Source organism: Alligator mississippiensis, unplaced genomic scaffold (assembly GCF_030867095.1).
Source record: "Alligator mississippiensis isolate rAllMis1 unplaced genomic scaffold, rAllMis1 scaffold_150, whole genome shotgun sequence".
In the NCBI taxonomy this organism is placed as follows: Eukaryota; Metazoa; Chordata; order Crocodylia; family Alligatoridae; genus Alligator; species Alligator mississippiensis.
The window spans coordinates 23,245-48,782 of NW_026775368.1; the positions used below are offsets into that span (position 1 = coordinate 23,245).

Here is a 25,538-nt window from a genome sequence, read left to right on the forward strand (position 1 = left end):
ACCTGGATGACCGCATGGCTAAATGGCTGCCTTCTTCTTGGACCGGGGCCTTAAATAACCTCTCTGACCTCAGCAGCCCGGTCCAATCGAAGCCGCCAATACTGGCCACAAGCCGACCACTCTCTCAAGCATCCCTGGCTACCTGGGCCCGCGCAGGGCCGGGTCTTTCCCCCCCCTGCCCAGGTGACCAGAGCATCGCCTCCCAGGCGCCAGGCTTTTGTCATGCAGACAAGGTGGGAGATCCCCGCCCTGAGGGATTCAACACCAGCCTCCCAGGCTGGCTGAGACACATCTCTGCAGAGGGGCACCGACGGTGGCATTTCTGCCACACCGTGCACTGTGCTCAGCTGAGCAGGGGGAAGCCATCGGGAGCACGAGAGCCCCTCCGTGAGCGAGGAGGACATCTAGCACCTCCACGGGAGCCTGGCGGCTGTGGAGAGATCCTGCAACATTGCCGAAGCCACCGAACGAGAGTCACCGACCGAGCCGATCCGCCCGCTCGGAGCTGTCCTCCCCCCAGACTTCAGCTTGTGCCCAAAGAAGCAGCATGGGAAGCCCCTCGTGGGCGAAGGGTTCGACAAGGCCATCCGTCAGCCCTGCCATGACAAGACTCGCGAAAGAACAGACACCGTGCGGTCGTGGTCCCCCGGTTGCCAAAGGGAGGACGCTTGAGTCGTGCGGGGGGCATTTTGTTACCCCTGCCTCGGCACTTTTGCCGCTCCCCATTTGGGGCCAGGAAGGAATTTTCCCCCTTGTCCCTGGAAGTATCATCTGGGGGTTTCGCCTTCCTCTGAGGCACTGGGGCAAAGTCAGCCCATCCCGGCACCTGCTGTGTGAGCAGCCTGCCTTAGCGCTCCCCCTGAAGGGACAGTCCTTCGAAGGCCGTGCAGGGAGAGACAACGAACCAAAGGCGCCGAGGAGAGAGAGGCTGTAGGCGTTAAGAGTAGCTTTAGAAGAAGAGTAACACTAAGTTTATAATAATAATAAAGTAAGATTGTTTCTAATAGCAGGAGTGATCCAGGGAAGGGGTCGGCCGGACGGGAGGCACCCCAGGGAGGCACTCGGAGCCGGGAAGGTGGGCGGGCGCAGGGAGGTGGGCGGCTCAAACCAGGAGCGCCCCCTACTGGCCCGCCACACCCTGAACCCAAGGTGGCTGCTGACCTTGTCCCCGATCAGGAGGCTGGTTTACCCCAGCATGGCATAGAGGAAAACCAGAGCAGCTCTCTTGATGTGCATCCGCCCATGATGAATTGCCAGAATGGTCCGCTGCAGGAACGATCTCTTTTGTTCCTCGGACAAGATCTTTCCCAGCACCTGAAAGCAAGAGGACGCAAGTCTTGGCGCATCTGAGAGCCAGGCTCCATCTCTGGGGCCTGGGACCATGTCACTCTGCACACTTGCAAGTCTCTAACCCGCCGCAGGAAGATCCCTGCGAGCTGGGGAGAAGCAGCAGGCATTTCTCCAGAGCCCAGCACGCAGCCAGCCCAAGGAGACACAGCCCCAGCCCCAGCCCTGCAGCTTGGCGCAGTATCCTCACCTCTCCAACTCCCTGTAGCACTGGACCAGGCTCGGCTCTAGTTGGCACTCGCCAAACATCTCATCTGCCCCTCGCATGTCTCGGCCTGCAAGGAGTGGAGACACGAGGCTCTGAGCTGCCATCCTAGCTTTGGACCAGGGTTGTGGGATGCACCGTCTGCATTGTGCTCCTGTGCTTGGGATGGGTCTCCTTACCCCTCTGGTGCAGGAGGATTTGAGTGAGCCAATACAAGCTCTCCATGGTGTCGCAGCCGATGGCGCAGGCGCCAGGATCTGCCCACCCCATCGGGGTGTCCCACACGTCCCTCTGCCCCCACCCCACTGGGCTGGCCCCCCGCTCCCACGGCCACTCAAACATGTCACTCGGCCCACCCCCTTGCTCCCTGACCGCACCCTCATCTGCCCTCCAGACACTCGATTCCCCCCGGCCTCTACCAGGATTTCCCGTCTCTGCTGCCCACCAGTGTGCCTGCCCTTCTCTCCCCGGTCCAGCTCCATCTCTCCCCTCCACCCTGGACTCAAGAAACCATTTCCTCCGTCTTCTCCTCTCCTTGCACCGTCCCGTGCTTCCTCCTAATCACCACAATCTTCTCTGGCACGGACGCTTTCCACCCCTGCAGCTGCACAGCCTCGTGTCCCCTCTGCTGCACGGCTGCCTGCAGGGTGAGGAGCTCCCGCAGCAGGCGCTGCCCGTCCCTCCTGCGCTGCATCTACCAGGAGCAGGACCGGGATAAAGGGAGGCTCTGAGCCAGGGACATCCCTGTCCCCCCCAAACCCGCTGTGGGACTCAGGCCTCTTGGGACCCCCAGGGTGCTGCCATGAGTCTCCTCCTGGGCAGGCGCAGGGAGGAGCAGGGCAGTGTCTGTGGCGGGAGGGGACCCAGGTGGGGCTTCACAAACACACCCACCCCTAGCACTGCCTGCGGGCGAGCGTCTCCCCTTGTCAGCTCCGGGTCAGCGGGACGGGCTCCCCTGGGGAGGGAACAGAGGACTGAATGGGTTTCCTACCTTCCCGCGGTCCTGGAGGCGCTGGGTGACACTGAGCGCAGCTTCCTCCGGTGTCCCCTGTTCTTCCCTCTCCTGGTCTTCCTCGTCCTGCATCTTCTCTATGGCCAGACTGGGACTCACTGCAGCAGGAAGGAAAGTGGGGGGTGAGTCCTTTGCCCCTGAGGGGAAGACACGTGCAGTGTGGGGGGCAGAGATGGGGTCGTGCTCCCCTCGCCAGCCAAGGGCCCCCTGTCTGCAGAAATCTCCCAGGGCCCTCTCCATCCCGCTCCTCCGCCCCCGCAACCTCACGGCCCCCGTGGCTGAGAGCACACTGGACTGCCCGGCTCTTGTGCCCGGCGCTCCTCTCCTCCGGGCTCCCGCCTGCCCAGGCGCACCCAGGGCCACCTCCACTTGCACCTGGAGGTGGTGGGCTGCTGCAAATGCTCTTCTTTGGTGCTGGCACGTGCTGTTTTTTTACGCCAGCACACAGGGCACAGCCACGTCCTCGCCTTGATGGGCCCCTCCTCTTCATGGCTGGGGGGGCCCAGACGTTCCTGCCCAGGCCCCCTGCTGTGATCTGCTGGCACGAATCCCACCTTGGCGGTCCTCCTGCTCAGCACCCGCCTCAGCCTGTCCATCCTGGCACTGAGCAGGAGCAGTCATCAGCTGGGCTTCAAGGCACCCCTGTACACCCGTCTGCCCCTGAACCTCCTGCTCTCCAGGAGTCAGGCCGGTGTCCCCGGGGATGCCCCCATGCCGCCAGCCTCCTGAAGATTTGGGGATCATGGGCAGGGAAGCCCTGGGCTCAGGGGCAATGACTGGCAGGCAGCTGGTTTGGACACAGCTCCCTTCTCCGGCTCCTGACCTCTGGCTCCACGTGCCTGGCTCGGGGCTGAAGCCCCTGGGAGTCCAGGCAGCTCCTGGGATAAAATCCTGGGCTGGGATTGGGGAGTGCCCAGCAGAGGAGGGCAGGGACCCCTTCCCTGGGACCTGTGGGTGCCCGTCAGCGCCGCAGCTTTGGGCTCCCTGCCCGCTCCGGCCGGGCAGCGCGGGCTGAGCTGGGAGGGCTGGGAGCTCCTGTACCTGGGGATGTTTCCAACCCCGTGGAGCGGGTGTGAGAGCATCAGGGCCGTGCTCACCACCTTGGAGTGGGGCGGACTTTCCTCCCCTTTCTGCAGTCCCCTGCACAGACATGGGACGCCCCCGCATGTCTTAGCGCCGGCTAGAACTTAGCACGGGGGGTCTTAGCGCAGGCTAGAACTCCCCGCTGAAGTGAATGGAGAGCCTGGCACATCCTGGTAACCAAGGATCCCGCTCTGGAGGTGTCTGAGTCCTGCCCAGTGACAAGAGCAGGAGCTGCATGATTGTGCAGAGTGAATTATGATCTCCTGCTGGAGGCACCCGAAGTGCAAGCCTGCTCCCCATGCCATGTACTAGAGAACTGTGTGGCGGGACAGCAGGGTGCCTTCCTCAGCCTGGCTGCAGAAGCCAGGACACTGCTGGCCCCTTCCTGTTAAACACAAGGCGTCAGACAGACTTTTTACCTTCTGGACATAGTTCAAGGAGCATTGAATAAGACACAAAGAATTAATGGATGTTTTGATTAATCTCACAGCCCCTAAACATCCCGCATACATAATGAAGATAATGTGCAGAAACCTTTTGTAATAACAATAAGAAAATCTCTTGTTTGGGAAGCTCCTAGATCAGCACTTCTGAACTCCACAGCATCAAGGCACTTCTTGTTGGGCTCCACTCAGCCCTTGCTGGACTCACAGACACCCTCACAAATGCCAGCTCTTGCTTTTCACTCATTTTTGGAATACAGACAAAATACTGGAGCAATTCTCCTGTTGCAGAGAAGTCAGAAAGTGCACGATGGGTCCCAGTGTTTTTGGCACTCTGGGTTCCCATGTGAAATGCCAGGGTTTCTCTTGCAGATCGTGTTTGCACACCCAGCAGTTATGACACTGCAGGTTACGCTGGAGGACACTGGCCCCTGCACACCCTGCTGCTCCACCCACGTGCTGGGCAGCTGCTTGCATTGCTGAGGTGCCCTGTGGCTGGGAGCCTGCAGCAGGGGCAGGAGCTTGCTCCTCCTTGCCCGCTCGCCCAGCTCAGAGCCAGCCTTTCTCGTCGTGGCACGGCAAATCAAGCGCCATTGCAGGCCCCGTGTGTGGGAAGCGGGGCTCGGAGCAGGGAGCCCTTTGCCGGCTCTCGCAGTGCCCGGGACCTGCTGCCAGGGACGTTGAATCCACCCAGCCTCGGACTTCCGGACGGTCTCCAAGGAGGCGGCAGCAGGAGAGGTCCCGGCCAGGGCCCGGGCAGCCCCTGGACTCGAGGGAAAACGTCTGTGTGACACCTCCTGGGCAACACGGAGCTGCCAGCAGTGTCCTGGCTTCTGGAGCCAGGCTGAGGAAGCACCTGCTCCCGGTCCTGCAGCTCTGCAGCACATCCCATGGGGAGAGGCTTGCAGTTGGGGCACCTCCAGCAGGTGAGTATCGGGATCGGGGTTTTGCATTTCCCACCGAAAAGGGAGTAAAACACAGATTTCCCCCCTGTACCTGAGGAAAACACGGATTTCTCATTTTAATGGAGAAACCCATGGATCGTGCATGTTTGCAAAGAGCTCTCTGCAGGCTGACAGACTTCAGGCCCGCAAGAGGGTTGTGGTGGGGGACCAGGAGGAGGGTGGTCAGGCAGGGGCACTAGGTGCATGTACATGCACATGGCCCGGGCAGCGTGGAGAGCAGCTCTGCAGGTAAATTGGGGGCAGGGATTGCAGCCCCTCTGGGGAGGGAGGCAGGGAGCTGGGCAGGGCTGGGGCGGGGGCTGCTGCCCAGCCAAGCAGTGCGTGGGGTCGGGGCCACAATGTGCGGCCTCAGGGGGCAGGGGTGCTGCCAGCTGCGGGTTCAGGCTCCTTTCCTGCTGCCCTCTCCCGGGGCCTCTGCAGCCACCAAGCACGGGGAAGCTCCTTGCCACCACGTGCTCCACGCTGCCCTGGCGATGCACTCCCTGCCCGCGCAGCTGCAGCCAGGGGCACAACCCAATGCCCAGGTCCACGGTGCGCCCACCCCCGTTTCACACAGATCTGAGAGGTGTGGGTCCCTCTTGCCCCCTGGGAATACGCCCAGCAGCGGGGAGCTGGCTTCACCCCCAGCCGAGCCCCCAGCAGGTAGGCAGCAGTTGTGGGGGGAGCCGGGCTCTGCTTTGCTGCAGCCACTGCCTCCTGCAGCCTCCACGCTGCCTGCAGTGGCTTGCTTGAGTGAGGATTAACCCACGCAGCTGCCTCAATGACCGGATTGAACCTTTGTTGCTGAACCAGGCATATCATTTTATCAAACTATCAAATTATGCGCGGACGCTACTGGTGCCTTTTGTGATGATGACACGCTCCTGTGAAGTTGGAGCTACTGTGAAGTTGGAGCCAGCGCTTGGTCTCTCATCAAGTCACTGAATAGTGCCACCCTGGCATTTGCACCAGACGTGAGGATGACACCAGGAGCACGCGTGGACTCCTGCGGACTCTGCCCGGGCCTTGGACATTGGATTCAGAAACGTGCATCTTGGGCAGCGGTCTGTGCAGAGGGAACCGCTGATACAAAGGAGACGGCTGGGACCTGCTGGGAGCGGGTGTGCAACTGCCAGCTCTTCACTGGTGTGAGATGTGGAGGGGGGCGCAGCCCTTACTCCTATGGGTACTGTGGCTTAGTTGGTTAAAGCACCTGCCTTGTAAACAGGGGAGCCTGGGTTTAAATCCCAGCAGTGCCTACCTCTTCATAGCTCACTACAAAGCCCCAGTTTCCTACCTTTGGAGCAGGATTGGTCCTGGTGTCAATATGTAGCTTCCTGGCTCCTTCTTCCCACTTTGTGGGACTTTGGTAGACCCCTCTTCTTGCTACAGCAACTAAACCTGTCTCTAATGAATAAGAAATGGGTTCTCCTGCAGGATACGTGCAGTGTTTAGAGTGGGGCAAAATCAGAAAAAATGAGATCTCTTCCCTGTTTCTATGTGCAACTGCAGGCCTGTGCAATGTAAACTCCTATTCGTCATAGGAAATGCATGTTTCTGAATGCTGTTCTTCTTGTCAAGAGACTGTCTCGTGTTTTAAAGGTCCTCTTTGGTTGTCTGGGCCAGGCCCAAGTGAAAGGAAACTAGATCCCAGGAGCCGCGCCGAGCGCCACAATCCAGATTCCAGGGGCATCCTTTCTGAAATAGGGTTTTTGATTTGGACTTTCCAAATGCATTTAATGGGTCACAGATCAAGGATGGGTAGGAAACCATCAAGGAGAAAAATCATCTAGAAATGGGCCGAGAGAGAGAGAGAAACTGTACGAGAAGCTGAGTCTTGCTGGTGCCTGGGAAACTCCTTTGGACCCTCTGGGTACTTCTACATGAGATGCTTTAATGAGCATTACATTCATCTGATGTGCATTAAAGCACGGCCGTAAAACCATGCACTAGGCTAATGAACGTTTGATTAGTGAAATGTGCATTTTTCTAATACCTGAAGATAAAGAGAGTTTTTACACATGCTCTAGGGTACAGGGGAAGGTGCTTTAATTAAAGTGGATCCAAAAGCCACCCAAATTCAAGCACCTGGAGTGTCTCATATATCAGCATCCCCGCACTTCAATACGTCAAACAAGCTTTAGTGGTAGTGCCCCTGCCACCATTTTGAAGCACGGGGACACTGTTACATGAGACGTGGCGGCTGGCTGTAATCACAGCGTGTATGAGCAGCCTCCTGGCTCATGTACAGTCACCAGCAGTTACTAGATTTAATGCTCGCGAGAGCACCCTGGCTGAGACTCCCTCCAAACAGGGGGCAAGGACGGCTTCTCTGCCACCCCTGCCTGGCTGTAGCTCCCTGGGGCCAGCTTCTGCCTGCCTCCAGCTCGTGGGGGTTTCCTTGGTGGGCCTGTCTGGGCAGCAGCAGTGCTGCACAGGCCCGGCTGGAGCAAGGAGGCTCTGCTGCTTGCTCCCTGGCCCCTGGGCATTGTGCCCCTGTGGTGCGGGTACGTTCTGGCTCCAGCACGGGAGCCAGCCCCTGGCCTTGCTCTGGGGACCTCATGGGGCATCTGGCTGAAGTCCCTGGCAGAGGAACCCCATGGACATGGCAGCTTCTCTGCCCCTGAGACGCTCGGTCCTTGGCCCCAACTGGGCAGCAGAAGAGACCACAGACCTTCTGGTGATTTGGGGCAATGCCGAGGTGCAGCGGCAGTTCTGCCAGGGCAGGAGGGCCAATGCTCTTCTCTGAGCAGTGAAGGCTGCGTGGCTGCTGCGAATGGTGGTCACTGAGCACAAGAGATGGTCCAGAGTAGCTCGCAGGACCGTGCCCTGCATGCAGGTCAACCCAGCATCCTCACTCGCAGGGACCCAGGCCATGGGCAGCATATCTATTCAAGCACTGGAGGTCTGCCAAAGCCCCCGCACCAGACCAGACCTGCAGAGAAGACCAAGACAAGAGCCCTCAGGCCGGCAGCACCCGTATCCCGTGTCCTCCCTGCCCCTGGCTTCCTCATCCAGTGCTGGTGCCCGGGTTGACATCTTCCCCACAGCCAGAGCACAGAGGACAGGCCAGGGAGGACACCGCCCATGGCCAGCTCCAGCTCCAGCTCCTTCCTGGAGGGGGTCAGTGGCCGTGTGGCAGATGGTGGGCCTCTGCCACCCAGCACCCCGCAAGCAGCCAGACCGCCTCCCCGCCACCAAGCGCCAAGGCCACCTGCCAGGACCACCTGCCATGCCCAGCTGGTAAGCCCATCGCGTGGAGGATGGCTGCGAGGGGTGGGGGGCACTGTGGCCACCAGTGCCCGTGCCACCTCACAGGCCCACACCTGGCTGCAGGCCTGGCTCTAGGGGCCCCACACGGCCCCCTTCCCATCCTCTCCTCGCCCTCCCCTCTTCTCTCCCTGCCTGGCCTCGCTGTCCCCTGCTGTCACGTGCAGAGAAACTCACTGATGGCACCGGTGATCTCCACCTCCGCTGCGGGGGTCAGGGCCTCGTATCACAGGCAGAAGCAGCCCTCCAGGCAGCGACACACACGGCGGGGAAGTGTGGGATTGCCCGGGGCACCACTGAAGTGCAGAGCCCTGCAACAGGTTCTCATGTGCGCCCGGGGCACCATTGCAGGAGGGCATAAGGGTTGGGCACCCCTCGGTGTGCTCAAACAGCTCCATGTGGCATGACCTGGGAAGTCTCAGTAGGGGCACGCTTGGGGCACAGTGCGGGTAATTCCCCATCCAGCTTTCTGATGAGACATACTGGGGAGAAAACAGGGGCATCACCGGCTCCGTGTCCCAGATGAGTGGGAGCCCTAGTCCCTCTGACCCCAGGCGGCATGAGCCTGCCTCCATGGGAGCAAAGTGCTTGGCGTGCAGAGGAGAAGGGAAGGAGTTGGTCGAGGGCAAGCCTGGCAGGTGCTACCAAGGGCCAGCCCTGGCCTGGCCTGGGGAGGGGATCAGGAAGGCAGGCTGCCTGCAACAAGAGCCAAGCGGGCCACCTGCCCCGTGGAGGGAGTGGGGATGGAGGGCTTGTGCAGTGGTCACCCATGACAGGGGCTGCCTAGCTAACTTCCCATGGTCCCTGGGCACCTATACACGCACGACCCCGATCTAAGGCTGGGTGGTGCAAGTCCCTGGGTCTAGTGCCCGTTATCCCTGAGAGGTTGCAGTCTCTCAAAAAGAGGCTCTGTCTTCTCCTCCTCCCTGCCTTCTCAGGCAATGAGGGATGCCCTTCCTCTAACTGGCCAAGCTTTGAACCTGGCCTCTCCTTTCCCTGGAGCAGTCCCACAAGGAGAGGCCTGACCCTCCTCAGCCCGGGACCCTCGGGAAGCAGCTCTTCCCTCTGGCCCCTTTCCCCTTTGCCCACAAATCGTCTTGACCTTCACGTCACAGTCCTTTCCACTGCAACCCCTTACAGTCCCCTGTTACAGGGCATGTCTACATGTGGCGCTAGGTTGCCGTAGCAACACACTACAGTGATGTAGCGTCTGCAGGTGTCTACACATAACCAACAGCATGTCACCACAGTGACGTGCTCCCCTGGTATAGCACTCTGCTAAAAATAACAGTGTGCCACATGTAATGGCATACTACGGGCTGTTACTGCGCCATGATGTAACACTTGCAGAAGGAAGTACTACATCATGGTGCAAGAACAACACTGCCGTAGTGACACATGTACAAGTGTCCACAGTGTGCTCGCTCTGCAGGTCCAGCAGCTGTGCGTGGGGGAGACGCACCAGCTGCCACCGGGGATGCAGCTTGAGGAATGGTGCCCCGATGACCAGACCCTCTGAATGCACCGTCTCCACCAGCACCAGGCGTAGGACAGCACCCTCCTGCTGGGCAGATGGGCACCGTCATGGAGGAGTGGCTGGCCAACCTGCCGGCTTGGCACCCGGTGGCAGGAGCAGGGGAGCAGGAGAGGGAAGCATGTGAGCAGCAGAGGTGGGCGAGCAGGAGCAGGTGGCCAGCGAGCAGGAGAGGAACCTGGCTTCTGGGGTTGAAGAGAAGCGCGTTGCCGTCCAGCACAGCATGGTGCCACCCAGGAGCTGCTTCTAGAGCAGACAGCCTCTGAATCACAGCGTCCTAGACCCTAAACACTGGAGGCTGCAAGTGGAAGAGGAACCGTGCAAAATACCCTGGTCTGACCCGGTTTGCTCTGCCTTTCAGCATCCGCTGTCTAGCACCGTGTGACACAGGAGGCTGGATGCGGGATCTGTGGTCTCACCCAGTAAATGGCAGTCCTTATGCAGTGCCAGAAGAAAAGCATTCATTGTCCACCGTTGTTTTGAGAACACATGGGCGCAGGCAGGGAAGCCCATCCTTTGGGAAAAAGGGCACCAAGAAACCCCAGTGGCCCAATGGATAAGGCACTGGCCTTTTAAGCCAGGGATTGTGGGTTCAAGTCCCTCCTGGGGTGGTCTTGTTAATCTTTAACCAAGGTGCAGATGAGAAGGCAGTGAACATATGTTCACAGGCTTCTTCTAAGTAACCAGTTCCAGTGCTTCACCACCCTCATAAGGAGGGAGGTTTTACTAACATCCAACTTAACCCTCCCTTGCTGGACTTTGCGTCTAGTGTGCCTTCTTTCATCTGTGGCCACTGAGAGCAGTCCAGCTTTGTGCTCCTTGAAACCACCCTGCAGGTATAGACTCATACATGTCAGGGTCAGAAGGGACCTCAAGAGATGATCAAGTCCGACCCCCTGCATAGGCAGGAAAGAGTGCTGGGTCTAGATGACCCCAGCTAGATGCTTATCCAACCTCCTCTTGAAGACCCCCAGGGGAGGGGAGAGCACCACCTCCCTTGGGAGCCCGTTCCAGACCTTGGCCACTCCAACTGTGAAGAAGTTCTTCCTAATGTCCAGTCTAAATCTGCTCTCTGCTAGCTTGTGGCCATTATTCCTTGTAACCCCCGGGGGCGCCTTGGTGAGTAAAGCCTCACCAATTCCCTTCTGTGCCCCCGTGATGAATTTATAGGCAGCCACAAGGTCTCCTCTCAACCTTCTCTTGCGGAGGCTGAAAATGTCCAGGTGCCCTAGTCTCTTCTCGTAGGGCTTGGTCTGCAAGCCCTTAACCGTACCAGGTAGGTAAAGGCTGCTATCAAATCCCTTCTCAGTCTTCTCTTTTCCTAACTCAATACACCCAGTTCCCTTAGCCTCTCCTTACAAATCCTGCCCCCCAGTCCCACAGCCATTTACTCTCTCCAACTTGGCCACATCCTTTTTGTACAAGCCTCAGGTGGGTGCGTTTGGCAGGGCACTTGTCAGGAGGCATTACAGACCCTGCTTGTCCTGGCTACAATCCTCTGCTGCACCCTTAGCTTGTTTGGAGCGTCTGAGTTTGGGAGCTGCATCAGACACAGCCGAGCTGAGTGGCCCTGCCTTGCACCAGGATATGCACCATTCAAGGTGCCAGGCAGCCAGGGTTCAAGCAAGCAAGCAAAAATGAATCATGAAAAGATTGTGACAAAATTAATTTGTTTTTCAAAATAATCTTAATCTCCCCCTTGCTGCTTGCTGCCCTCCAGTTCTCTCTCCATCCTCCTCATGCCCAGCATTGACCGCCTCCACCACCTCCGTGGGCATCCCTCTGCACCTGTAGGGATTTCAGCCCAGTGTCGTTATGCTGAAGGCCTGCCAGGGCCTCTTTCTGGCTCACGCGGGCTGTCAGGCCAGGACTGTTTCCATTACACAGTGTGGAAATGCTGCTCTTAGCAGGGAGCCCCCAGAGCGCCCACATCGCTGAGCTGCAGAAGGACACTCTTTGCTTGCCAGCCTGCTGTTCCCACGCGTCCTGCACTTGCGGCTGCCTAGCGGGTGCTGGGTGCTGTGCTCCGTCCTGACCTCAGTGCTGCTCGTGTCAGCGCACGCGCACTGGGTGTGCCCTACAGACCCCGAACACAGCAGCAGCGTAGGCAGGGATTTGATGACTGAGCACCTGGGAGTCCCCGTGCTGCCCCTGGCCTGGCCTGAGCCAAGTGCTTTGGAGCCTGAGCTCCAGCTGCCTCCATGGTTTTTGTTTCCAAGCTGACCTAACTCCTACACGTGTATTGAGCTATCCAGGTGCCCCATCGCTGTCCTACTGCCGCACCAAGGGGCTTGTCCTGCCGGGGGTGCTGGCAGTCCTGGTCCCTGGGATCATCGTTCTGCATGTGGTCACCAGGAGGAAGCATCAATGTGAGTGATGGAGAGGAGAAGAGAGGGGGCTGGGTAGAGGGACTGCCATTCCATCCTCACCTTTCCCCAAACCCCTCACGGCATTGGAGTGTCACTGAGGCAAAACTGAAAACTTTTCTACCTTGGGCAGAGATGCCAGACAGTGTCTGCATGTGTGTGCGTGTGTGTGTGAGAGAGCACATGCATGCATGCACGTGTGTGCATTACTTGCCTTCTCTAGAGATTCAAAGGCCCTTGCTCCTGCTGCCCCCACCGCTCGGTGTCCTTTTGCCGTGGCTGCTGCTGTGGCAGTGTGGGCTCCCCAGGAGCTGCCATTGTGGTGCTTCCTCTAAACCTGCACCTGGAGCTCGCTCGCACTTGCCTCCCACTGGTCACACCACTGGACTGACAGACTCGCACACTCAGCCCACAGACCGAGGAGCTGGTCTGCCCCACGGCTTTTGCTGCAGCCTCCAGGTGCAGAGGGAGCAGCAGCTGTTCCCGATGCCCCTGGAAGGGGCCCTCATTGCTTGCAGGTCTGTGCTCCAGTCCTGGCCCCCAGGAGCCTGCCTGCGCCTGCTCTGTGGTGGGTACAGGCTGCCGCCTCAAGCGCCCCCTTGTCCCATGCTCTGTTCTGGCCTGGCACCTTCATCAGTTCTTGTGTGGACGCAGATGTGCAGGCTTGATTGCAGTTTTCCTAATTAAAAAGCATCCAAACCTAATGTCTGCTCCTCCTCGGACGTCTCCTCCACAAGAACTGCTGCTTCTCGGGGCTGGATGAGAGCTGGGTGAGGGGCTGTTCTTGCCTGGTGTAGGACGGGGGGCACAACAGGGCCAAGCATGACAGTGTGTTCTGGTCCTGTCACATGTGAGCTTTTGATCCTGCCATTCCCCCACTAGTGTGGCCCCCAGAGCCCTGCTCCAGGAAGGGAAACCAAGAAATCCCAAGTATTAGCAAAGAAATTATTATCCTTTAAGGGAGGGAATATGGGCCTGGGCATGAGAGCAGTAGGCACCACTCATGAATGTCTCATGCCCCGGCGGCAGAACCTCTTCTGCAGTGACGTTCAGCAAAATCAAGTGCAAGCCCTGCGCTTGGGATGGAGGAACCACATGCACAAATACAGACTGGGGAGTGACTGGCTGGGCGGCAGTGCTGCAGAGGGACTAAGGGTTACAGTGGACCCTGAGCGGAGCGTCAGCCAGCCCTGTGCTCTTGTTGCAAAAAGAGCCAGCAGCCTCCTGGGTTGCATTAACAGGAATGTCACCTGCAAATCATGGGGAGTGATTCTCCTGCTCTGTTCAGCATTGCTCAGGCCTCCCCTGGGGAACTTTGTCCTGGTTCGGGCCACACGATTCAAGAAGGCTGTATCGGGAGTTGATTATGAAAGGGCCCCTCACCAAGTGCTGAGATGCAGGGGCTTGTGGGGTGGGGCATGCTGGAGGCTAGGTCTACAGCACCCCCTGTCATGAAAGAGCCAGGGCCGGGTGCCTGGCATGGGTTACGGTTGATGCCCTCCCAGGGGCGAGGTCTCCAGCCTGGGGTCCAGGTGTGAGTGGGTGTGATGGGCAGAGAAAGGGAAAGGGTTAGAGGCACCTTTCTCCTTGTCATTGGCAGGGCAGAAAGACTTTTCTTTCTGCTGGGATATTTTGGCAGGTAGAAATGCCCCCGCTGGGGTCAATGATGTTGTTTTGGGGCGTCCAAGACACTTCATGACATGGGGCTAAGCCAAAACCCTGGGCCCAGCCAGTCACCATGAAGAGACGGGGTCACGGCATCCCCAGAACAAGGGGCGCCTGCAGCCAGTCCACAGCAGGGCCGCGGTGCCAGCTGGGCTCAGGGAGGCAGTGCGGGCACCGTCCCCTGGAGCCACAGGCAGCAGCCCCGGCCTCTCCTCTGCAGCCCGTAAAAGCCAGAGCCAGGCCTCGGTCTCCTCGTCCAGGCCAAGGCGAGTTCGTGCTCCTCATGGCTCCTTCACGTCCCTCCTGCTTGGGTTTTGCCTCCTGGCCCTGACTCCAGGCAGACCCGGGGCGCTCCCTGCTCCTCAGGCTGGTTTGCCCTTTGCCTCTGGGTTTGCATTTCTGCTCCCGGTTCGCCCTTGGCTGCCGTTGTGTCTGGGTCACAGTCTGAGCCCAGGTTGTCCTGACTTGGCTACGGCTTCCAATCCCAGTCCCACCCCGGCCCCTCTGAAACCTAGCACCTTGGGGAGCCGATCTGGACTACCCCTGTGCTTTGGGCAACTAACTCCTGGGCTACACCCCCCGTGCCGCAGTGCCGAGCTCTTCCTCTGCTCACGCTTCACACACGTGTGCCGGGAACTGTTGGAGCAGCAGGAGCGATGGGCAGGGGTAGACAGTGGGAAGCGTTGAGCTGTGTTTGTGCTGGGGATGGGTCAGCCGCCTGGAGTCGTATTTTGGACACAGGTAGGTAGGTTTGGCTCAGGTAATTCATGTGGGAGGGTCCCTGGGCCCCCACCTTGGCTGGGTTTGGGAGCGCTCCTCGCAGCGGTCTGAGGCTTGGGTATTGGAGGGATCCTCTTGCTCCAGGGCACTTTGGGGATCTCCGGACCTCCTGGTGGGGCTCTGCCCCGGGGTTTGAGGCCTTTGCAGGCAGGTCCCTTCAGTCAGGTAGTTGGCAGTGTGCTGCACGGGGCTGCTGGAGTAGCCTGAGCTAGGGTTAGGGAATGGGATAGTTCAGAGCTGCCTTGGTGGGATGCCTGGAGGGCTATTTAGGACGTCTGTAGGTAGCCTCTGTGGTGGGCCAGTAGGGGGCGCTCCTGCGTTGAGCCGCCCACCTCCCTGCGCCCGACCACCTTCCCGGCTCCGAGTGCCTCCCTGGGGTGCCTCCCGTCCGGCCGACCCCTTCCCTGGAGCACACCCGCTCGCCTGGGGTCCCGCTGCCACCATCCACGGCTCTGGACTCACTTCTGGCTCTGCGCACCTTGGAAAACGCAGGCCTGATCGTCCAATGGGTCCTAGACCCAATACAGGCACTTGGGGCACTTCCCCAAGTCAGGGGTTTATTAGGAAAGTCTCCCTTAGTCCACAGACCTAAGGGGCCTCCTTGGCATAATTTAGACCCACCCCTCAATAAGTCTCCCACACCGGTCACAAAGGAGAACTTTATTGATTACAGGGGGTAGGGTGAAAACAGGGTAAAAGGTAGAGCAGTATCATAGAAATCTTACAGGAATATCAAAGGAATCCCATTGAGCAAACCAGGGTGGCTGAGGTAGCCGTTTAAACGCATCTGAGTTACTGAAACTAAATATCTAATCGGATCTTTAGTAGCTTACTCACTCTCATCGTCCAGAGGTGGTTGTTGTATCCTCTGGAGGCAGGGCACTCTTGGATCATGCGGTGATGAGGAGAGAGCCAGGCTCAGATTCACCTGGATGACCGCATGGCTAATGGCTGACTGCCTTCTTCTTGGACCGAGCCCTTAAATAACCTCTCTGACCTAAGCAGCCCGGTCCAGTCAAAGCTGCCAATACTGGCCACAAGCTGACCAATCTCCCCCGCATCCCTGCCTACCTGGGCCCGCGCAGGGCCGGGTCTTTCCCCCCTGCCCAGGTGACCAGAGCATCCGCCTCCCAGGCGCCAGGCTTTTGTCATGCAGACCAGGTGGGAGATACCCACCCTGAGGAATGAAACACCAGCCTCCCAGGCTGGCTGAGACAGGTCTCTGGAGAGGGGCACCCACGGTGGCATTTCTGCCACAGCCTCCTCCATCCTAATCATATGAGGCTGAAGCTTGGGCCCCCACACGGGGTTGGGTCTGCTAGGTTGAAAGCGGTGGGGTCAGGCTTGGCTGTGGAGGGCTCCTCTTCCTCCGGGTGCGTGTTGCCAGGAAGGGATCTCCCAGTCGAGCTCAGTGGTGGGATTTTGGGCTTTCCCCAGGTTTGGGGATGCAGATATTGTGGTCACGGCCCGGGGGCTCCTGGAGACAGCTGAGCTCAGGCGGGGCAGAGAACAGGAAGGTTTGAAGCTCTTTTCCCTTGGCAATGGGAGTTGTCCGAGGGCTGTTCCCAGGACACGAGCAGTTTGCCCAGTCCCTGCTGAGTGGAAGTGGGATGAATCCTGGGCCCCCTCGCGTAGGCTTACATTTTGGAAAGCAGCGGTGTCGGCCTCCACAGGGTACTTGGGGGCTTTCCCAGCTACTGCCTGGCAGCAGCTTGCCCAGGGTCTCCTGCCTGAGGTTGCTGGAGAAGCTCATGCTGGGATTGGGGTTGGGGTTGGGGCTTTGGCTGGTGACAGAGAGCAGGAAAGCATGGAGCTGTCTTTCTGCTCAGGGTGCATTGGACTCCCTCTTGGTACCATATTTCGGAGAGAGATGGGTCTCCTCATCCATTCGACAAGGCCACTGTATGGACTCGCGCCCCCTTACCCCCAGGGTTGGATTCAGGCGCTGTCTTGGCATAAGGGATCAGGCATCCAGGCCCAGCAGTGGGGTTTGGGGCTGTCCAAGCCAGGTGCTGTCGCCAGACTGCACGGGGTCTCCTGCGGAGCAGGCTGAGCCATGGGTAGGGCCACCTGCCCCAGGCTCTGCAGCCTTAAGAGGCAGAGCTAGGACTCAGCCTCCTCCTCGTGGCCAAGGTAAAAGTGGTTGCTCCTTATTCCCATTCACTTCCTTGCTGCTCTGCTTTTGTCTCTGCGCTCTGACTCCACGGTGCTCATCCACGACTCCACGCTGCCCCTACCGCCCCTCGCGCTGCTCATCCCTGCGGGCACCAGTGATGCTGCCAGGGAGACCCTGAGAGGATCACAAGTGACTCCCGGGCTCTGGGTGCAAGGCTGAAGGGTGAGGAGCTCAGGTAGTCTTGTCCTTGATCCTTGAGCTCAAGGGGAAGGGCCTTACAGGGAGTGGACGCATCTTGCAGAGCAGTGCATGGCTTCGCAGGTGGTGTCATCAGCAGGGCTTTGGCTTCTTCAGCTATGGGATGTTGTTCCAGAAGACACATTGTTGGGGAGACTTGGGATCCACCGGACGCAGGAGGGAAGGTCACGTTGCAGATAAGCTGGCTAACCTAGCGAGGAGGGCTTTAAACCTGGTTTGCCAGGAGATGGTGACCAAAGCCCTGCGGTACTTAGGGAAATGGGTGACGTGGAGGAAGCAGAATCAGGACGGGGAGAAGAGTCAAGTTAGCGGGCTGTTGCATTTCATTGTAGCCGTACTTGTCTTTTGTTCCTTTTATTCAATTATCTGTATTGTTTCTCTTTAATGTCTATAGCCAGCAGTATTAGCAGTACTAGGAATTAGTGTTAGTATTCTTTCAAATTAGTATAGTTAGTTGGTAGTTAGCACTCATATTTATTATGATTATGAGGACATAGTTGCCCATCATGTTAACAATAACCCCCTTATTTCCTAAGCATCCTGGCCACAAAGGAGCAGTTCACAGACTGTGCCGGTCCGCAGCTTGCTGGGAGTTTTCTCATGTCTGCTCCTCCTGGCTGCCAAGTCTTGCAATCTGGATCTCTCTCTCCATTGCTGGAGTATTTTCCTGACGCAGGACAAGGTCTCCAGTCCCCCACACCCTCCTCCCTGGGCCGTCCTAGCGCCTGGGCACTGAATGAGCAGAGCTCTCCCTCGGGGAGCAGTGATGCCGCTCGTCCTTGCCTGCTCCTCGGGGAAGCAGGACACGGGGACTGTGGGTAGCGCTGAGCTGGACGAGCCCCTGCGGCTTGCCCACATCCTGCTGGGGACTTGTTTCGAGCCTGGGGGAGAGGCTGGGCCCCAGGTTGGTTTCTGTGAAATATCTGCTGTGTGTGCCTGTGTTGTTTCACCGCTCCACCCAGGAGCAGCACAGGCCATCTGCACACGCGGCCTCAGCCTCACCAAGGCAGTTTGTGCCTGAAAGTCTGCAAAGAAGAATTTTCCCACCTATTTATTTGGTGCAATAAAAGAGATCACATTCACCCCAAGAGCCGTGTCTGCCCTGTCCTCGCACCAGGACACGAGCTCACACCCGCCGCCAGAAGTCAGCGGCAGAAATTCCCGTACTCCTTTCTGCGCGTGCCCCGGGCAGCCGAAGTGCGGGGCAGCACCACTTGGGGCATCTTCCCCTGGCTGCTGTCCCGAGCAGACGCTCCTATCTCGAATTCAGTCGCCTGTGTTTCACTAAAGCACGTTTACCAGAAAGACATCCCATCCTGATTTGAAGATATCAAGAGATGGAGACTCCACCTTAGGTGGAGAGCACCTACTTATCCCAAATTACAGCCATTGCAAGGTCTAAGAATTACCTGCTAATTACAGACCAAATACACAGTGCAACTTTATTGATGCAGCATCAGTCACACACACATTAGATATATTCTATATATCTGGCTTGTCCAACATATGGCCCGCGGGCCGCCAAGCCATTTTCCCTGGCCCGAGGTCCCTCGCTGGGGACAGGCGGGTGGGGGAGGGGAGGGGAGCTGCTCACCCCTCGGGGCTGGGCTCATCGCCCCCGCGGGCGGCCTGGCACCACGGTGAGCGGGGCCGTGCGGACGAGGGGCTCCAGTGCAGTGGCCACCTCGCTCCGGCCCCGGTTGGGCAGCGCCAGCTAGTGGGGCTGCTCTGCTCGAGGGATGGGGATATGAAGCCATTTATTTCTCCCCTTCGGTCTCTGGGGCAGGGGCTGGCTGGATGCAGAGTGGGTCCCTCCCCGCCTGCCCCTGCCCACCAGCAGCTACCATGAACCTGGCAGTAGGGCCGCACAGGCAGGGTCTCTCTGGCCGGCCCAGGACAGAGGGTGTAAAGGGGTCTTTGTCTTGGGTTATAATAACTGACTGGCCTGTGGGGCTAGCTGACAGCGCTGCCCATGTGGGACCCAAACCCAGTAATGGCTGGGCTGCCCCAGCCATGACACACAGACACCGGGACTGGCCCCAGGAGACAAAAGTCCTAGTCCTGCCCTGACTCCCCATCGGCATTTGAGGTGCACTTGGCATATGATGGCAGCACCTGCACGTGTCAGGCTGTGCCGTACATATTATGACTATACCTGATGGGTGGGGGTCCATGTCGACACCACAGTATCATTACATCGTAATAAAATGGTGATTTTGAATTGGTGAGTTGTTTTTAACTTCACCTGTCTCTGCCAAACTCGTTTTTCTATGACTAAAATTAAGTTTGGCTCTATTAGCCACAGGGCCTACGCTACGCTCGAAAAATGGCGAATCAGAGGAAACGAAAATTGATGCAGAATGTCGAGTTTTCAGGGATAGTTGGACCACTGATTTTTGTGTTGTTGAACAAAACGGGAACATCCTGTGTCTGATTTGCCAAGAGAAAGTGGCTGTCGGCAAGGAGTACAATGTGGAGCGCCGTTATTCTACAAAACACACAAAGAAATGTGGCAGCGCGGTGGGCGCAGTAGACTTGCTCGGGTGAAGTCTCTAACACGGAGCATGACCAGGCAGCCGTCTGCTTTCAGAGCTGCGAGGCAGAAGTCGGAGGCAGCGACCACGATCCGTCTCCTGATATCCGAGGCAATATCTAAGAGAGGGAAACCACTGTCCGATGGAGAATTTGTGAAAGATGGCCTGGGCAGATTTACTGACAAACAGTCAATCCACACGTCCAAGCCTTCATTCACAAGCTGCAGTTGTTTCAGAAACAGTTGAATAAGAAGAATGTCACCCATCTCACAATACCGTTAACGGGATGTGCTGGGACTGTGACCCATGACACGTTTTCTGCACCGATCGGCCGTCCGCTGGACGAATTCAAACAAAGACGTGCGGATTTCAGGGAACGCAGCGACGAGCTGGACCTGTTTGCAGATGCATTTGGAGCGGATGCCACCGATGCTCCTGACACGATCCAAATGGCACTAATTGACATCCCAAATAACGGTGCCTTGAGGAGAGCTTTTGCCGAACAGGACCTACTGACATGTTATAGTCAATGTGTTACGTGGCACTCTTTCCCAGATCTAGAGTCACGCACTTCGGTTCATTGCCCTGTTTGGCAGCACGTATTGCTGGGAGCAGCTGTTCTCAAGACTGAAGAACATAAAAACAAAATCAAGATCACTTTGGGCAGACGGACATTTATCTGGAGTACTCTGCATCGCCACATCGAGTGTGCCGGCAGGGACTGATAACTGCTGCAGGCAAAAACAATGCCAGGTATCACACTAAAGAAACCAGTGTTCGTTGTAGTTCTCAGAAAGTTAAGAAGAGTAGACTTGTACACGTCATTGCTTTACACTGTTTTGTACACGTGCAGTGTGGATGGGAGCTGCTCGTTTTCTTGAGACTTGACAACGGTTGTATTGCCACCTGTCTCTTTTTTTGCCTGGATAGTTCGTGTTGTAACCGAATGTCCCAGTTACGAACGCACTGGAGAGCTGTGCTGTACGCTTGTTTAAGACTGACCAATATGCTCAAGAGCAGAGCCCGAGCGATCTGGGCTCCAGCGTGAATTTGGAGCAGGTAAAATCTGTGTACAAATACTGTCCAGGGCTTGGATCGGGTTTGCTTCTGTTTCTCTTTGCGCGGGGTTGGGGGCTCTGCGTGTTCAAGATGGGTTACTAACACGCTGTTACTGCAATAAAGGAAATCTTGTTGAAGATCACTCTCAGAAATGCCCATATTTTGTTGCTTCGATTCGTTTCCGCTCTGGCGGCTGTCCTTCCCACACGTGCTCTGTCGCCTGCGCTGTGCCTCTTCTGTTCCCTGAGCAGTGCGCAGCAGCGACAGTGTTCATTGCAGTCAAGGCTTTGGTATTAGTTCATCCTGCCTTTTATCGTGTTTTTGGTTTGGATTTTACACCACATTTCCAGACCCATTTCATTGTCGCTTCCTGCAACTTCACTGGTGTCAAAGCTCATGTGACATCACTTCCTCATGTGATACCGCTTCCTGTGAGGTCTTTGAATATGGCTCGCCGGCTCTCTGGGTGATAAAAAGTTCATGATCCGGCCCCACATTCAAAAACGTTGGACACCCCTGATATAGAGATATATAAATATATAATTAGTTGGCACTTGTCCTAGTATTTTGCCCAAAATACGTCACAGGGAAATGTAGCTTTTAGGAAAGAACTAAAACGCCATTTCTGACATAGCTGTAGTATCTCGCGTGTGTTAAGTGATGCTCCCAGCTGCCTTCCAGTGAGCCCCACGACATGTCTCTCTGACAACCCAACAGCATTGCTCAGTGAAAGCTGAGCGCGCGCTGGAGGCGTCCAGCTCGTGCGGCGGTCTGCAGGCATTTCTATGCGGGGCGGAGAGAAGGATTTATTCCGTCCCTGTTCCCGCACGTGCCCTTGTGTGCGTGTCGCTGTGGTCTCCGCTGACACTTGGGGAGGAGGAGGAAAAACTAACCAGACACCCCATAGACCTGCTCTAGGCCAAGGAATAGACCCACACGATCCTACAGGGAGCCCCAGGGGAAAAGACAGACTGGCAAAGACATGAAACCTCCCGCTCTATCAGATATATTACTAGAGCCTCTCTTCTTCCTCAGCACTGCACCAAACCATGCAAAAACCCGAGCAAAAATCACCTTATGCTTCTCTCTTAGAGCAGATGATCCCAGGATGTGGGAAGTGTGTCACCCTGCAGTACGATATTCACTTAAACATATTGTTAAAAGCCCCAGCACAGTGGATTGGGAACCGCTTCTCTAACATGTCAGAAAGCAGCAGCTTGTTTTTTCCTCGTTTTGTACCTAATTAGTATGAAAAACATCAGGGACTTGGAAGACGTGAGCGTCTAGGCTGAATCAAACCAGTAATCCATCTCGTCAAGTAACCAGTCTCCAGCAGCGACCGGTATCGGGTGTTTTCGAGGGAGCAGGGAGGGAGGGGAGGTAGAAAGTGATCCTGCTTTTAGCGCCACAAGTCCAGACCCCTGCGTGGTGCAGGGACGCAGCACACGCTCTGGACATGGACCTGACGAGACATGTACAGTAAGAGCCCCAGGAGGCTGCAAGAGCCACTTTGTCTCCAATTACACCTGAAATACAGGTTTAAAATTTCTTCACAAAACACCCAATTACATTTTACTCCTTCACCTGATTTCTAATACCACTGAAAACAAAAAGCCACTTACGCACACAACCCTCCCTTAGATAACATGAATCAAAAATATGTGGAAGTGTATTTGAAGTCTTGTGGGAATATTACCGCTCTCAAGATTCATTAAAAAAAACAACACAGCGATCAAGTTTAGAAATGCCTTAATAACCCACACTTGGCGTTGTATAGTACATAATGACATCTGGAAGGGCTCGTGATGAAGCTAGGAGGGTCTTCACATGCAAACAAGATGCACGTGGAAAGGAAATACATTACCGGTAAAAACTGACAATAAAACGGAGGAGGAACAGAAATGGCACGTGCTTTGTGGGAAGAAAAATTACTGAAATATATGAACAAACCTGCTTTTCCCTTAGCTTCCCGCAGGAGCCATGACTCGGTTTTACCTGCACTGCTGCCGTGCCCCGAGGTGTCACAGGGCTGCCCTCTGCCGACACGCGGTGTTCATCCACCCAGAGCTTAAAAGAAGAATTCAAATCCATATCACGCAAAACTAGTGTCACAGGCTTACTGAGACTACCGGAGTATGTAAGTGCAGGACGGGCTTTGCAAGAATTGAATCTCAAAGGAGCATCTCGGTTAGACACCTGTAGCAGGACTACAGCCCACTGGTTCAAACTCAGCTGTTTTGGTTTTTCATTCCAGTTTATACTTGACTAACACAGAGCTTGGACGCTGGAATGACATTTAAAACGAGGAGTCCAGCCATTGACCACGAACTTGGAAAAAACTCAGTTTAAGCAGAAGTCTGGGGACAGAAGGATTAACATTTTATCTTTTGTATATTAGGAGCTCATCTGACTCCCATTACCATTGCACCCACATACCTTACAGCCTACGGTGGATGTATCTTCACAACTTCCCCGTGAGGTAGAGAAGGAGCATTCCCACTCACGGTCAGCGCACTGAGGCACAGAGGGACAAAAGGATGTGCCCAAGGTCAGCAGGGCAGGCTGTGGCAGAGGGTGCAACGAAGCTCAGCTTTCCAAAGTCCTTAGGTAACCGGTGACTGTGTTACCTCTCGGTAGAGCTTGCGTCTCCTCTCCTTTGCATGAAATGCAGGAGAAACCACAAATGCATGAAATATGCACCAGAAAGATAAGATTGAGGGCCAATGTTTCTATGATGAGGAATAGGAATGACTGTATCATTTCTTTTAAAAATTAAGGGAAAAGCTTCCATATGTTTCTCTTTCATACACCTCACTGCAGGATCACCATGCAATACAGCACAGCTTTGCTTCCCAAAGGCCAAAAAAACCCAACAATCTTTCTGCCTGCAAAACAATACAATTTAAGTCTTTTCAAAGGTTTGGCTTCATTCAAATGATTTACATGTGTTGTTTCAGTACAAGACACAAGAGGCATGCAGAGGAAATGTATGAACTCAACACAAGTCGCACCTTCGGCTAATTTAAGTTATAAAATTAAAGTAAAAAAAAAGAAAACGTTTTCTATCAATGACTAGACAGAGATCAATAGGATAATGAAGATGCTTTAAAAGCCTACAGCAATCAACAGTAATTGAATATACTTTTGCTGTCATTTCATCATCTCTCATATTTTTAAGTAGTCACCAAACTTCATCTAACCTTCAGATGGGTTCTGGGTAAAAATTAACTTCCCTGGAAACCATGACAAGGTGGCCGACTGGTTAAGGCGATGGACTGCTAATCCACGTGTGGGTTCAAATCCTCGCCTTGTCATGCGTTACTTGTATAAGTCAGGGCTGAAGCACTAATGACCTGATTGTCCCTCTGCTCACCTCCCCGGGTGTATTGCCATTGACTTTGCCAGGGGACAGATTGTCAAAGGGTGAAAGCTAGGCAATTTTGTGCACTGTGAGACCCTGGGCATATGTGTGTTTTGGGGGCTCTGGGCTCCAGGCAAGTGGGGAAATGTTAGCAGCAGGCCAGTGCAGCCACACCTGCCATGCCCACACCAGGCCAGCCCACATAACAGTCATCCTACCTCAAAAAGTAGTCACTTCACAAGAGGTTGTGGTGGAGCAGCGCAGTGGGAACACCAAGTGGGCACTGTGCTCCCCACAAACCTTGTCATCCCATTCGCAGTCTGGCCTTTCCCCTGGCGCGGCTTAGAAAGCCCCAGGAGTTTGGGGGATCTTGGGGCAGGGGGCACTTGGCAGCAAGCTGAGCAGCTGCCTGGACAGGCACCAGGAAGGAACAACCCTCCCCAGAAATGGGATTTCTCTGCCTGCGCGTGGCAGGTCTCACCCCGCAGTGTTTTATCATGCACCCGCGTTCACCCCGCTGGCCCTTTTGCTCCAGCCTGACCCTCTGATCCCTGCGCGGCTTGGGAATGTCTTCCATTTTCTGCCGCCCGGGGGGATTCCCTACCCAAGACGGCTCCCGTGAAGAGCACGATACCGCGTGGATGAGCGCCTGTTGGTGATGGACAGGAGGGGTTTCGGAGCAGGGGGGACCAAAGGGGTCACCTCGGTGCAAGTCCTCCTGTCCTTCCCACCAAGGGGCGGAGGGGACACACGCACTCAGGGCCCTCATTATCCCCCACGGGTGGTAAAAGGCTGTAAATTATTGTAGCCATTTCCCTGACATGTCCGTCACCACCCTTCCCTCCGAAACGTCACACAGAGACATTTGGGGTGCAAGAGAGACGAGCGTACATTCGAGTACGCACAAGGAAGAGTTTTCCAGTCCAGGCTCACAGGTCATTTCCAGATATTTCGTACTTTCTTAAATCAAATGGCACTTTTTTTGAACCCGAGCATCCCTGGGGAGAAGTAAAACCAGGCCAGATGGCAAGATTCAAACATCAGCCTTTCCATACAGACCACCGTAGGCAGCACGAGTTACAATCACCTCCGAGGAAACGCTGGCATTTCTGCCCAACTTGTGCAGAGCTGGAAGGGTCTTGCGCAGACTTCCCCAACAAACTCGGAAACATTGTGGGATGAGGCTTGTTGGGCTGACAGTGTTTAAATCTTTGACCTCAGGAAGTGCTCCCCAAACTTTGCCTTCATATGAAGGAAGCTTACACCAGGAAACTACAGCTGTGGCCAGATTAACGGGCGCACTGTTGGACACAGGGTGAGAAGAGGTCTTGCCCGCTACGATTCAGCCGGTCTCTTGTCCTGGTAACGTCTGTCTGCTCCTGTCACCGAGCAAGTGAAGCTGAACGCTGGCAACTTGACCCAGGGCAGCTTACCTGTGAGTGACACGGGCTAAACTTGCACTTCCAGCAAGATAGGAGGGGACAGATGACACGGGTAAATTCAGCTCAAGAGTGGTACGTTCCTGACTTCGGACTTGCAGATCTGTCCACCCCCGAATATT

General features: G+C 56.2%; 1 non-coding gene across 1 annotated transcript; it reads left to right on the forward strand.

Moving 5' to 3' along the window:
- The first annotated feature begins 6,219 nt into the window (after positions 1–6,219).
- TRNAT-UGU (transfer RNA threonine (anticodon UGU)) lies at positions 6,220–6,293 on the forward strand. Its single transcript has one exon. It is a non-coding gene; the product is annotated as a tRNA-Thr (tRNA).
- Positions 6,294–25,538: the final 19,245 nt, after the last annotated feature.